Source organism: Cherax quadricarinatus, chromosome 77 (genome assembly GCF_038502225.1).
Source record: "Cherax quadricarinatus isolate ZL_2023a chromosome 77, ASM3850222v1, whole genome shotgun sequence".
In the NCBI taxonomy this organism is placed as follows: Eukaryota; Metazoa; Arthropoda; class Malacostraca; order Decapoda; family Parastacidae; genus Cherax; species Cherax quadricarinatus.
In genome coordinates this window covers 11,663,959-11,679,914 of record NC_091368.1, presented here as the reverse complement: position 1 = coordinate 11,679,914, position 15,956 = coordinate 11,663,959, and positions in this window count along the sequence as shown.

Sequence of the window (15,956 nt, the reverse complement as noted above, 5' to 3'; positions counted from 1 at the left end):
AACAAAGGAACAGAGGTCCTCTTCCTCACACATAATAATACTCTACGCTCACCACCACATTACTTGCGGCTGATACCCAGGCATCACAAAGCTTTAATTTCGCTACAATATCCAGCTACATCTTAACACATCATATGAAGCTTCATAGATTCACCTATTCACTTGAACACTAGATGAAGTAAATAGTATAATTCAGAAAACATAGAGAAGGGCAATGCGCATATACCCAACTACAAACACCAAACTATTCATAGTTTTTAGTCACCCAGTAAGAAAATGATGACAAATATGGATTTATTCATCCAGGAAACAGGACAAGTTTTCCTGACGAGGGTCTCACTCATATGATGACCCACTGCTGGAGCCCTTGGTCATCTGACCGAGGCCTTCCGCTGGTTAAACTGTTCACTGCAGAAAAAAAAACAGGGTGTACACTTTATGGAAAATTTACTACAAACCTTTATTTCTTACACACGCTGTTACAATTAACGACGTTATTTTTTTTACAATTTTATTTTACATTTGGATTGTTTGTCCACAGTTTTTTTTTTTTTTTTTTTTAATTTTTATCGAAATCATGAATTTCATTGAGCAACAAAACATCTACTAAACAAAACTGACAAGAGCCAGAATACCTATATACACTATAATTACTTTAAACATTAAAACAACGACCATTTCAAAGTCTTCATTATTTAATAGAGACCACGGCAACTGCATATTGTAACCCTGAAATAATGGTAAAACATTTTTAAAAACAGGGTCCCAAAAATTCACTTGTAGTCTATCACTATCAACAATATTTCAAGCAATATTATTAACTTATTTAAATATCTACAGACATTGAACGAGCACCAAAGTGACAATGAACCTCTGACTTATCTACATACTTTAAATCATTTAAATAAGTGTCTGTCCTTATTAATAATTGATGCTGAGGCGCGTTTCTAAAATCAAGAGCCTTCTCACCCTCCCTTTATTTACACAAGATCATTATCACAATTAAATAAATACACAAGCAAATACAATTGTTATATTCTAGCTTTTTATTAAATTTAATGCAACCATAAAAAATTTAATTTGCACGACAGAGGCAGCTATGGTGTTGGTAGCAGCTGTGGTGTTGGTAGTTGTGGTGTTGGTAGTAGCTGTGGTGTTGGTAGTAGTTGTGGTGTTGGTAGTAGTTGTGTTGGTAGTAGCTGTGGTGTTGGTAGCTGTGGTATTAGTAGTATTTGTGGAGTTGGTAGCAGCTGTGGTGTTGGTAGTTGTGTTGGTAGTAGCTGTGGTGTTGGTAGTAGCTGTGGTGTTGGTAGTAGTTGTGATGTTGGTAGTAGCTGTGGTGTTGGTAGTAGCTGTGGTGTTGGTAGTAGCTGTGGTATTAGTAGTATTTGTGGTATTGGTAGTAGCTGTGGTGTTGATAGCTGTTGTATTGGTAGTAGCTGAGGTGTTGGTAGTAGCTGTGATATTGGTAGTAGATGTGGTGTTGGTAGTAGCTGTGGTGGTGGAAGTAGCTGTGGTGTTGGTAGTAGCTATGGTGTTTGTAGTAGCTATGGTGTTTGTAGTTGCTGTGGTGTTGGTAGTAGCTGTGGTATTGGTAATAGCTGTGGTGTTGGTAGTAGCTGTGGTATTGGTAGCAGTTGAGGTGTTGGTAGTAGCTGTTATATTGGTAGTAGCTGTTGTATTGGTAGTAGCTGTGGTGTTGGTAGTAGCTATGGTATTAGTAGTAGTTGTGTTGGTAGTACTTGTGGTGTTGGTAGCAGCTCTGGTATTAGTAGTAGCTGTGGTGTTGGTAGTAGCTGCAGTGTTGGTAGTAGCTGTGGTGTTGGTAGTAGCTGTGGTATTGATAGTAGCTGAGGTGTTGGTAGTGTTTGTGATATTGGAAGTAGATGTGGTGTTGGTAGTAGCTGTGGTGGTGGTAGTAGCTGTGGTGGTGGTAGTAGCTGATGTATTCGTAGTAGCTGAGGTGTTGGTAGTAGCTGTGGTATTGGTAGTAGCTGTGGTGTTGGTAGTAGCTGTGGTATTGGTAGTAGCTGTGGTATTGGTAGTAGCTGTGGTGTTGGTAGTAGCTGTGGTGTTGGTAGTAGATATGATTGTAGTATCTCTGGCATTGGTAGTAGCTGTGGTGGTGGTAGTAGCTGTGGTGCTGGAAGTAGCTGTAGTGTTGGTAGTAGTTGTGGTGTTGGTAGTAGCTGTGGTGTTGGTAGTAGCTGTGGCATTGGTAGTTGCTGTGGCATTGGTAATTGCTGTGGCATTGGTAGTTGCTGTGGCACTGGTAGTAGCTGTGGTGTTGGTAGTAGCTGTGGCATTGGCAGTAGCTGTGGCATTGGTAGTAGCTGTAGTATTGGCAATAGTTGTAGTGTTGGCATTAGAGGTACTGCAGGTAAAGGCAAACGATTGGGTGGGATTGAAGCCATATTGGGTGATGGGTGTGGCAGGTGAGTGGGTGGTGGGTGTGGTTGCGGAGTGGGTGGTGGGTGTGGCAGCTGATTGGGTGGTGGGTATTGCAGGTAAATGGGTGGTGGATGTGGAAACTGAATGGGTAGAAGGTGTGGCAGCTGAGTGACTGGCGAATGTGGCAGCTGAGTGGATGGTGGGTATTGCAGCTGAGTGGGTAGTGGATGTGGCAGCTGAGTGGATAGTGGATGTGGCAGCTGCGTGGGTAGTGGATGTGGCAGCTGCGTGGGTAGTGGATGTGGCAGCTGCGTGGGTAGTGGATGTGGCAGCTGCGTGGGTAGTGGATGTGGCAGCTGCGTGGGTAGTGGATGTGGCAGTTGAGTGGGTAGTGGATGTGGCAGTTGAGTGGGTAGTGGATGTGGCAGCTGAGTGGGTAGTGGATGTGGCAGCTGAGTGGGTAGTGGATGTGGCAGCTGAGTGGGTAGTGGATGTAGCAGCTGAGTGGGTAGTGGATGTAGCAGCTGAGTGGGTGGTGGATGTGGCAGTGGAGTGGGTAGTGGATGTAGCAGCTGAGTGGGTGGTGAGTGGCAGCTTAGTGGATGGTGGGTGTGGCAGGTTAGTGGGTGTGGCAGGTGAGTGGGTGTGGCAGGTGAGTGGGTGGGGTGGAACAAAGGGTGTGGAGTGTTGCAGCATCACAAGAGGAGGCAGCAGCTGCCGACCCTGTCCTTCACCACTCAAGTATTCTCTTGTAAATATTGTTCCTTTAATGAAGAGTCTCTTAGTACAGAGGAAGAGAGAGATGCTCTTGTGTCTCTCTTTCTCTCTCTCTCTCTCTCTCTCTCTCTCTCTCTCTCTCTCTCTCTCTCTCTCTCTCTCTCTCTCTCTCTCTCTCTCTCTCTCTCACCCTTATCTTTATTTCTTCAAGTACATGTACAAGGTATACAGACCCAGATGACATCAATGACATACTTCTAAATAGAAAATCGCTTGTTATGCATAACACTTGAGGTAAATTAGGTCAGTTTTGTCCCAGGGTGCAACCCATACCAATCGATTAACACCCAGGTACCTATTTTAATGATGGGTGACCAGGGACAGCAGGTGTCTCATTGTAACACCACCTAATATTTTCAGCCGTAGCGGTGGGATCAATCCCCAGACCTCAGCGTGTGAACTGAGTGCGCTACCAATCTCACCCCCTATGACTGTCGCTCTCTCACCCCTTATCAGTGTCACTCTCTCAATTCCCGTGAGTGTCGCTGTCTTACTTCCCCTCCCTGTGAATCTTCCTGACTCCCAGCGAGTATCTCATCACTGTTCCAGGTAGACTACCTCTCCCTTCTTCGAGTCTCTTAAGAACGTAAGGACATACGGAAGAAACTCTGCACCAGGCGTACTGGTCCATGCGAGGCAGGTTCAAGTGACATCCTGGCTTAAACCAATGACCCACCTAGTCAGGTCAGATCACATCCACTTAAGGAGCACGGCATCAGACCTATTAACGCAAGCACTGCAATGGATCAGAAAATACCTGACAGGAAGGCAACAGCGAGTTATGGTACTCGAAGTGGTTATGAAGTGGGCGCCTGTGACGAGCGGGGTTCCACAGGGGTCAGTCCTAGGGCCGGTGCTGTTTCTGGAATATGTGAATGATATGACGGATAGAATTGATTCAGAAGTGTGTCTGTTTACAGGCGATGTCAAGTTAATGAGGATAATTCAATCGGAGGAGGACCAAACAGGACTACAAATGGATGTGGACAGGCTACAGGCCTGGTAGAGCAAATGGCTCCCGGAGTTCAAACCCGCCAAGTGCAAAGTTTTGAAGATCGTGGAAGGGTAAAGAAGACCGCAGACAGAATACAGTCTAGGGAGCCAAAGACTACAAACCTCAATCAAGGAAAAGGATCTTGGCGTGAGCATAACACTGAACACATCTCATGAGGCGCACAACCAAATAACTGCTGCAGTATAAGGGCGATTAGCAAATCTAAGAATAGCATTCTGACGTCTCAGTAAGGAGTCGTTCAGGACTCTGTACACCATGTACGTCAGGCCCATTTTGGAGTATGTAACACCAGTTTGGAACCCATGCCTGGCCAAGCACGTCAAAAATTAGAGCAAGTGCAAAGGTTTGCAACGAGACTAGTCCCAAAGTTAACTGGCATGTTCGACAAGGAAAGGTTAAGGAAAAATCGACCTGACGACACTGGAGGACAGGGAAGGGACAGAGGGAGACATGATAACAACATGTAAAATATTGAGAGGAATCGGCAAGGTGGAGAGGCGCACACCCACAAGGAGTCAAAATTGAAAGTTAACGACTGAGATGAGTCACAGGGATGTTGGGAATTATTTCTTCAGTCATAGATTTAACAGGAAGCAGAATAGTCTGGAAAGTGAGGTGGTGGAGGAAGGATCCATACAAAGCTTTAAGATGAGGTATGATAAATCTCATGGAGCAGGGTGGGAGTGACATGGTAGCGACCAGGAGCTAAGACTCGACCCCCTTCAACCATAATTAGGTAAGTACAGGGAGAGAGTGGACCTAGTGGCGACCAGTGAAGAGGCGGGGCAGAGAGCTATTCCTCGATCCCTGCAACCACAATTACGTGAGGAAAAACACACACACACACACACACACACACACACACACACACACACACACACACACACACACACACACACACACACACACACCAATATATCACCGCGAATACTGAAGGAGCAGCAGACCTGTGTCAACCTACTGGAATGCTCTACCACAAGTCCTTGAGTCACTATATTTTTTATTTTTCAAAAGTCTGGTATGTTTGTTATCTCCAAGGATACGGAGATCAATGCTATATAGGTTAACACACTTCCTCCACTTCATGTGTCAGTATGAACAGTGATATGTCGACAGGCATCAAGACTTATTTAGTGTGCGTGTGTGTACTCACCTAATTGTAGTTAAAGAAGTCGATTCATAGCTGTGTGTATCATCTTGCTTCCTTGTGTACTCGCCTATTTGTGGTTGCAGGGGTCGATTCATAGCTCCTGGCCCCGCCTCTTCACTGATTGCTACTAGGTCCTCTCTCTCCCTGCTCCATGAGCTTTATCATACCTCGTCTTAAAACTATGTATGGTTCCCGCCTCCACTACGTCACTTTCTAGGCTATTCCATGGCCTGACTACTCTGACTGAAGAAATACTTCCTAACATCCCTTTGATTCATCTGAGTCTTCAACTTCCAATTGTGACCTCTTGTTTCTGTGTCCCATCTCTGGAACATTCCGTCTTTGTCCACCTTGTCTATTCCGCGAAGAAGTTTATATGTCGTCATCATGTCTCCCCTGACCCTCCTGTCCTCCAGTGTCGTCAGGCCGATTTCCCTCAACCTTTCTTCGTAGGACAATCCCCGTAGCTCTGGGACTAGTCTTGATGCAAACCTTTGCACTTTCTCTAATTTCTTGACGTGCTTGACCAGGTGTGGATTCCAAACTGGTGCTGCATACTCCAGTATGGGCCTGATGTAAGTGGTATACAGAGTCTTGAACGATTCGTTACTGAGGTATCAGAATGCTATCCGTAGGTTTGCCAGACGCCCGTATGCTGCAGCAGTTATCTGATTGATGTCCGCGTCAGGAGATATGCTCGGTGTTATACTTCACCCCAGATCTTTTTCCTTGAGTGAGGTTTGCAGTCTTTGGCCATCTAGACTATATTGTGTCTGCGGTCTTCTTTGCCTTTCCCCAATCTTCATGACTTTGCATTTGGCAGGGTTAAACTCAAGGAGCCAGTTGCTGGACCAGGCTTGTAGCCTGTCCAGGTCTCTTTGTAGTCTTGCCTGATCCTCGTCCAATTTGATTCTTCTCATTAACTTCACACCATCTGCAAACAAAGACACTTCTGAGTCTATCACTTCCGTTATGTCATTCACATATACCAAAAACAGCACAGGTCCTAGGACTGACCCCTGTGGAACCCCGCTTGTCACAGGCGCCCACTCTGACACCTCGTCACGTACCATGACTCGTTGTTGCCTCCCTGTCAGGTATTCTCTGATCCATTGCAGTGCCTTTCCTGTTATGTGTGCCTGATCCTCTAGCTTTTGAAGTAACCTCTTGTGAGGAATTGTGTCGAAGGCCTTCTTGCAGTCTAAAAAAAATGCAGTAGATCCACCACTCTCTCTCTTGTCTTACTTCTGTCACCTTGTCATAACACTCCAGTAGGTTTGTGACACAGGATTTTCCTTCCTTGAAACCGTGCTGGTTGTCAATTCTACACTTGTTTCTTTCCAGGTGCTCCACCACTCTCCTCCTGATGATCTCCATCACTTTGTATACTATACACGTTAGTGATACAGGTCTGTAGTTTAGTGCCTCATGTCTGTCTCCCTTTTTAAAAATTGGGACTACATTTGCCATCTTCCATACCTAAGGGAGTTTCCCAGTTTCAATGGATGTGTTGAAAATCTTTGTTAATGGCACACACAGCATCTCTGCTCCCTCTCTAAGGACCCACGGAGAGATGTCTGGTCCCACCGCCTTTGAGATGTCAAGTTCACATAGCTTCTTCACCTCCTCCTTGGTTATGTGTACCTCATCCAGCACTTGTTGGTGTGCCCCCCTGTTCTGATTTCCTGGAGTCCTTCTGGTTTCCACTGTAAATACTTCTTTAAATCTCGTGTTGAGCTCCTCACATACCTCTCGGTCGTTTCTTGTGAGCTCCCCATCACCCTTCCTCAGTCTGATTACCTGGTCCTTGACTGTTGTTTTCCTCCTGATGTGGCTATACAACAGCTTCGGGTCAGACTTGACTTTCGATGCTGTGGCATGCAAAGAGTACGTAACCTTTATTCGGAGCATGTACACACCCTCATTTACAGGCTATCTCCCCCGACCAGCGAACCAGGTTGCTGAGAGTTGATGATGGGGCCCCGTCGTTCAACTAGTGACCAAGTTCCAGCCAATAAGAAGAAGGTTTTGGCAATCGCAGAGGTTATGTGGGTACCACTCTCCTGTCTGCCCTTGTCATTCCCATTCTAGAGCTGGTTGTGGCTTCTATTTCTGCCTTGCTTACCGTGGAGTGCACTATACTTATCACTGTACATAGTGTACATATTGCTGGTGAAGGATAATATGAATCAAAACTTTCCTACTGTTTATTTTCCTCCCTTTACACCCAGTATAACAGGCAATTTGGACTCCTGGGTTGTAATATGGGTAGCCTGTCCGAGAGCTGGAGCTGGACTTAGAGAAACGGTTGAGCTTAGGGTGAAGCTGGTAGCAGGAACATTGTGCAGCTTGCTGTTTGGCATTGCATTAGCTTTGCCAACGCTTTACAAATTTTGCGTGTCAGTTACTTTATGATCAGCCTTGCTATTGTGTGATCGTTCAACAGCTCGCTACTAGCTTGTTCGGCGTGCTCGCTTCGCTACGGTCAACCTTGTAGAACAGTGTGTAGCTGTCTGGCATTGCTTTACAAATTTTGCGTGTCAGTTGCAGTCAACTTTGCTATTGCGATTCCAACTTGTATGCGTATTCTGCAATCGTACTGTGCATAGCTAAGCGTGTTCTGCAAATTAACGTGTTACGTTGGGGTATTCTGCAATCGTACTGTGCATAGCGAATAACTTATGCCACCTAGACGAGTCGGACGTCTGGTGTCGGCATATACTTTGCATAACCTACCTAAATTGTCCCTACAGCGTTGTTGGCAAATTGCTCGTTCTATTGGCATTAAATATAAACGCACGCTCACAGCTGCGCAACTGCGTTCACTGATTGCTGACAAACTTCGAGAAGAAGAGATGGCACATCAGACTCCTCCCTCTACGGGAGCTAGGGCAAAAACTACTATGTTCTCGCAGAAGGAAGATCATACACCTACGGAGAAAAATGGTCAGTATAGTGCAGCAGGGGTGTCTCGAGGTGAATCAGCGGCGTTGGCACTTGAGCTAGCAAAAAAATCAATCTGGAGCAAACTAGGGAACAGAAAGCATTCGCAAGGGAAGAATTTGATACGGGAAGAGAAAGGAGGCAGTTTTCGCATTCTGTAAATGATTTTGGTTTACAGAAAGCAGTACAGTTTGTTCCCCGCTTCAATAAGGCCGAACCAGAACAATTTTTCGAAAGCTCCGAAAATCAGGCTCGAGCTTTGAGGTGGCCGGAACAGCATTGGGCATCGTTGGTTCATACAGCATTGTTTGGTAAGGCACAGGAATTTACGTCAGCATTAAATGACTCTGAATTTTCTGATTATCAAGTAGTGAAGACCACAGTGTTGGGAGCATATACATGTATCCCAGCCAAACATAAAAAGCTTTTCAAATTAAGCAGGCGGCAGCTTGGTCAATCCCTGGTGGATTTTGTGAGACAGCAAACCAAAGCTTTTACCAGCTGGTATAAAGCAAGTGGTGTCTACCTTTGAGGAGCTGTTACAGCTTATTCTGATTGATAACCTGCTGGAGTCTGTGGGACCAGAGGTTCGAGTCTTTCTGCAGGATCGTGACTTAACCACTGCATTGGAGGCAGCCAGGCTGGCTGATGCCTTCGAAACTAACCGCTCCTTGTCCGAGCGGTCCCATCTCTCTTTTCAACAGCCTGGCATGAGCAGAGATCGTCAACCTTGGAGAATGAAGTGCCAGCCGGAGGGAGAACGTCTACGTCAGCCAACTAAGTCACCTGGTGAGCCACGCTTCTCAACTTATGGTCCACCTGCTGAGAGACAAACTACTCAACATAGTGCATCCCGACAACAGTATCCAGAGAGACACCAGCCAGAGCGACTCCAGTTGCAACATCCGCAGAGAGTAAAGGGCAAGCCTGTCGTCTGCTTCCTCTGTAATAAAGTAGGTCACATCCGTCCCAACTGCCCCCATAAATCCCAACCCATTGGGAAAATCTCTAATATCCCAAGTAACATGTCCCCGAGAGAAGTAGAAAAAGGTATGGCCCCTTATTATTGCAAGAGTCTTATTTCCCTTTAGGAAAACTCAGAAACAACTGAAGTAAAGACCTTTAGAGATACTGGATCATATTGCTCACTTATAAGAGAAGGAATATTACCCCTTTCAAAGAACACTTCCTTGAATTCCTCTGTTTTATTGGAAGCATTTAGAGGAGCTATATATTCTGTCCCTTTGCATAAAATTTATGTACAGTGCAAATATTATACTGGGTACTTGACTGTAGGTGTCTCAAAAGGATTCCCCATGAAAGATGCCATGTTATTACTGGGTAATAACATTACTACTGTTAGTGCGTGTCCTGAACCTATAATGATTAATTAATTCTTCTCCGGTGTTGGCCATAACTCGGCCAACATCCCAAGGGTTGTCTTGAGAGAATGTTGACATATCCTTGGACGACTCCGATCTCGGAATAGCCACTTTGTTTTACGAGGAAAACTGGCCAGAGCCTCGTAGATCAAGTGAACAGACCCCGATCAAGCATTCCTATTCCCAGGTTGTAGGATTACCAGATCTCTCTGTTTCCATGCCCGAGGGACTGTCCTTCAGGGAGGAGCAACGAAAGGACACCCTTTTTTAAAATTCGCTTTTCAGGCAGCCATAGGTAAATCCTCTTTGGATCATCCGGTCAAGTATGAACTTAAAAACGATTATTTGATCTGCACTGAGACTGGTAAGGAGATAGAGGGCCGGCAATTGTCTGACAGGTTAGTGGTTCCAACAAAGTATAGACCTCAAATATTAAATATAGCTCATAATACTTCATTAGGAGGTCACTTAGGAATTACAAAAACCCTGTATAGAATCACAAAAGAATTTTATTTGCCAAAATTAAAGAAAGATGTGAAGAATCATATTAGGTGTTAACGAGAATGTCAGCAAGTAGGGAAACCTGGACATTCCATTAAACCTGCACCTCTCCAACCTATACCTGCTGATGGAGAACCTTTTTCAGATTTAATTATAGATTGTGTCGGTCCACTACCTAAGTCAAAGTCTGGAAATCAGTACTTATTTACGATTATGGATAAAGTAACCAGTTATCCTGAAGCAATTCCCATGCGCAGTATTAATACTAAAGCTATTCTCAAAGCTTTAACCAAATTTATTTCTTGTTTTGGCATTCCTAAGACTATTCAAAGTGATCAAGGTACTAACTTCACTGCCAAAGCATTTAGGGAAGCATTAACTAGGCTAGGGATAATCCACAACTTGTCCACTGCCTATCATCCTCTGTCCCAAGGCGCCTTGAAAAGATTCCATCAGACGTTAAAAACTATGATGAGAACTTTTTGCATGCATTTTCCTACAAACCGGGATGAATCACTACCTTTGTTGCTGTTCTCAGTACGAGAAACGGTCCAAGAGTCTACAGGGTATAGTCCGTTTGAGCTGATCTTTGGGCACAATGTACGAGGTCCTCTTCGGGTGCTCAAAGAAGGATGGATGGGAGAAGACGTTAGCTCAACACTCTACAACCCGTCTTCAAGGTTGCAGGTGGCACGTCAGTTAGCCAAGGCTAACCTAAAGACAGCTCAAAGTAAGATGAAACAGAGGTATGACAGAAGTGCACAATTCCGCTCCTTCCATCCAGGAGACAAGGTGTTGGTGCAGGAACCTATACCTGGCCACACCTTGAAAGCTAGATTTACGGGACCTATGCAGATTGTAAGTAGATTATCTGATGTAAATTATGTGGTAGCTTCCATTGATAAGACCTCAAAAACTAAAACTTACCACATTAATCAATTAAAGTACTTCCATACACCAGATAAAGTCCCAGTAATGACTGTCCTCTACCTCTGAGGACGACTCTAACTCTTTGCACTCTATCTCTGAAATTAATATTAAACTTTCAAATTCTGTCCTCAAGGATCCTAGCCCTTTAATGGAGGGATTATCTGAAATGCAAGCAACAAATTTAACGGAGCTTCTACAGTCATATCCTAATATTTTTTTCGGATGTGCCGAAAAAATGTACGTTAGGCTATCATGATGTAGATGTGGGAAACTCAAAACCAATTAAACTCTCCCCCTACAGAGCTAATCCTGAAAAGCAGAGGCTACTTCAGCAGGAAATAGAATTTCTGTTAAAGCATGGTTTAGTGGAGGAGTCATCTAGTCCATGGGCTTCACCGTGCATCCTTGTTAAAAAAGCTGATGGAGGGTTTCGTATGTGTACAGACTACCGTAAGGTGAATGAGGTCACAATTACAGATGTTTACCCTCTTCCTCGTCTGGATGACGTAATTGACTTTGTGGGTAAGGCTAATTTTGTGTCAAAGTTAGATCTCCTTAAAGGTTACTATCAGGTACCTTTGACGGATAGGGCGAAGGAAATCTCTGCCTTCGTAATTCCAGGAGGTCATTATCAGTACACAGTTACCCCCTTCGGAATGAAAAATTCCCCCTCTTCATTCCAGAAACTTATCCATCAGGCTATTAAAGGACTTGAAGGCACGGCAGCGTACCTAGATGATATTGTTGTGGTGTCTGAGACTTGGGATCAACACCTACTTAGACTTAAGGCTCTTATTGAGACCTTTCAGAGTTCCCATTTAACAGTTAATTTATCTAAATCTTCCTTTGGCCAGGCCACTATCACTTTTCTAGGCCATGAAGTAGGTAGTGGTAAAGTTGCACCTAAACTTGCTAAAGTTCTTGCTATTAAAGATTATCCAGTTCCCCGCGATAGGAAATCTCTTCAACGTTTCCAAGGCATAATAGGATTTTACAGAAGATTCAGTAAGAATTTCTCAGATATTGTAGCCCCTCTTACCTCTCTTACCAGTCACAAAGTTCCCTTTAATTGGACCCCAGATTGTAACAATGCTTTTGATAAAGCAAAAAGATTATTGTGTACTGCACCCATTCTTTTGTCTCCAGACTTCTCCAAACCTTTTTCATTACAGGTTGATGCTTGAGAGTCTGGGGTTGGGGCAGTACTATTACAAAACGAGAATGAAGAGTTGCAGCCTGTAGCTTATTATTCTGCTAAGTTCCAGCCGCATCAGAGGGCTTACTCTACCATTGAAAAAGAAGCCCTCGCGCTGGTACTGGCTTTGGAGCATTTCGATGTTTATGTGGGCCAGACATCGCAGGTGGTCACCGTCTACAGTGATCACAATCCTCTAGTATATCTCCAAGCCATGAAGAACCACAACACAAGGCTCATGCGTTGGACTATACGACTGCAACCCTATTCCATCAGAATTAAATATATTGCCGGCAAAGAAAATATGTTGGCAGACTCTTTATCTAGAGTCTAATTACATTATTTACTTAGGTTAGGATGTTAGGTTACTTGTGGTAACCCTTTCCACGCTCTTTTTTTTATCCCCTAGTGTGGGTTTTTTTTTTTTTTAGTGAGGGGATGCGGGCTACCGTCCGCCTGTATCTTGGACCTATGCTAGCCTGACTGACTGCTGTCTCACTCTGAGTTTAGGGTTTGGCTTTTTGTCACGAGAAAAACTGAGCTCTATCGAAGAGTTGGATGGTGGAGAGGAAAGGCAGTCCCATTATTTTGTGCCATGGCGGCACGGTTACCACTGGGAGGTGGCAGCCTAATCCTGAGCCTTCTCGGGGTGGGGGTGTGGCATGCAAAGAGTACGTAACCTTTATTCAGCGCATGTACACACCCTCATTTACAGGCTATCTCCCCCAACCAGCGAACCAGGTTGCTGAGAGTTGATGATGGGGCCCCGTCGTTCAACTAGTGACCAGGTTCAAGCCAATAAGAAGATGGTTTTGGCAATCGCAGAGGTTATGTGGGTACCACTCTCCTGTCTGCCCTTGTCATTCCCATTCTAGAGCTGGTTGAAGCACGGTCTGCTATCTTGTGGCTTCTATTTCTGCCTTGCTTACCGTGGAGTGCACTATACTTATCACTGTACATAGTGTACATATTGCTGGTGAAGGATAATATAAGTCAAAACTTTTCTACTGTGTTTATTTTGCTCCCATTACACCCAGGATAACAGGCCATTTGGACTCCTGGGTTGTAATAGATGCTATGTCATTTTCATATTGTCGCTGAGCCTCCCTTCTTGTCTGTGCATATTCGTTTCTGGCTCTTCGGCTAATCTCTCTATTTTCCTGAGTTGTCTGTCTTCTGTACTTTTTTCATTCTCAAGTACACCTAGTTTTTGCCTCCCTACACCTTTGGGTGAACCAAGGACTCGTTCTGTTCTTCCCATTATTTCTGCTTCCATTGGGAACAAACCTCTCCTCTGCCTCCTTGCATTTTGTTGCCACATAGTCCATCATTTCTTGTACTGGTTTTCCTGTCAGTTACCTCTCCCACTGAATGTCTTGCAGGAAGTTCCTCATGCCTGAATAGTTCCCTCTTTTGTAGTTTGTTTTTTTCCCATCCTATTCCTGCTACTCTCTCCACTTGAAACTCAACTATGTAGTCAAAGCACAGAAACACATGATCACTAGTTCCCAAGGGCCTTTCATACATGATATCCTTGATGTCCGAACTACTCAAGGTGAATACAAGGTCCAGTCTTGCTGGATCATCCTCACCTCTCTCTCTCTGGTAGTGTCTCTAACATGTTGGCGCATGAGGTTTTCCAGCACCACATCCATCATCATGGCTCTCCATGTTTCGGGACCCCCATGGGGTTCCAGGTTTTCCCAGTCAATCTCCTTGTGATTGAAATCACCTGTAACTAGTAACTTTGCTCCCCCCATGTGTGATCTTCTGGCCACCTCGGCTAGTGTGTCGACCATTGTTCTGTTGTTTTCATCGTATTCTTCTCTTGGCTTCCTGCAGTTCTGTGGTGGGTTGTACATTACTGCAATTATCACCTTATGTCCCTCAGACTGGATTGTTCCTAGTAAGTAGTCCCTTTCGCCCATGCCATCCATTCCATTTTCTCAAAACCCCACTGGTTTTTAATGAGCAGTGCAACTCCTCCCCCTCTCCTCCCTCTGTATTTCCTGAGGATTTGATATCTGGGTGGAAAGATTGCATCTGTTATTATTCTGGTGAGTTTTGTTTCTCTGAGTGCTGTTATGTCTGGGGATGTCTCCTTGATTCTTTCATGCCACTGCTCACACTTATTTGTTATTCCATCTGCATTTGTATACCACACCTTCAACTTCTTTTCTAAGACTGTGATCTGGAGGTATATTGGGGTTGGGGAAGTGGGAGACCTGATAAGGAACTATGGGTGGTTGCTGTTGGGGTGGAGTTTGTAATGCAATGGGTGGGGGCATTGGATATGGCATGGGTGTTTTGATTTAGACTGGTTGCACTGGGGTTGACCTGGTTGGGGGACTTTTATAGGAAGTTGTGAGGGAGGCTGTATTTGATCCTCTTCCTGGGTCTGGGATCTCCTGTCTGTCTCCTCCATCCCCTCTCTTTCCTCCTTTCGCCTTTGTACAATCTCTCTCAGTTTCAGCATTTCTTCTTGTGTTCTGTTGCGGTCGAGATACACCTTCCTGTATGCCGGCATGTCCCTTAATCTTGCTATCTCTTGCAGGATCCTGGTCCGAGTCGATTCTGCCTTGAAAGTCACTTTTATTGGCCGGGTTGTTGTTCTTGCAAACCCCCCTATTCTCCTGTGTGTGTGTGTGTGTGTGTGTGTGTGTGTGTGTGTGTTTGTAAATGTACATGATAATTTATTTACATACAATCACATGCACACATGATGCAAAAGTGCCATGAATTTTGCAGCAATAAAGCAGTGTTTTTCTGAGTTATCACGCGAGTTTCTCCACCAGTCCCAAACACAGGAACAATATAATAAAATGCTGCCTCACTCTATCAAAAGATCTCTCACACACTGCAAGAAAACTGGTATCAGAATAATAGAGGTGAAAACAATTTCGTCTCAAAACACAGCAAAGACGCACATTCATGTTTGCAAAAGGTGATTATGAATAATTTGTTTTTGCAAATAGTAATACAAAAAATATTAGAGCTAAATTATTACACTTGAAATAAAATAGTCTTAGTCTAATAGCTTTTTATTAACACAAAATAGCAAACTATGTTTGATGCAAGCAAGAACAATGTGATCGAACCATGGACGACAGACTGCTGGAGCGAAGGGAAAGTAATTTCTTGCCCACGGTTCGATGCTCCGGAATCCTTGAAAATGAAGTTTTAATATTTTTAGAACTTACTAACCAGCAGAATCACAAGCGTCACTAGGTATCAGTATTCATATTAACTTTAAATGAACTAGCAGTCTATCTTCACTGAAAGACTCATCTCTCAGTGAATATGTGGCAAAGAGAACTCCTGGAGGGTGTTCCAGGGGTCAACGCCCCCGCGGCCTCGGAAAAAGATTTCAAATATTTTTCCTATTTTTATTTTTTAATCTAGAAAACATCGGTCATTTATCTTCACTTTATAAACTTATTAATTATTCTTTTAGCCTCAAATATTACAAAGGTAATTTAGACTTTCAACGTTACAATCATTAAAGAAAAATTTACTATTGAGAAACTTCACAAAAATAATTAAAATGGCACAGGAAACGGAAATTCTTCGTTACACAGGAAATTACTAGACTTACTAGAGATAAAAACAAGTAAGTCTAATATCACAATTAGTAAACTAATAAAAATATTTAGTAGGATATGATTATTCACA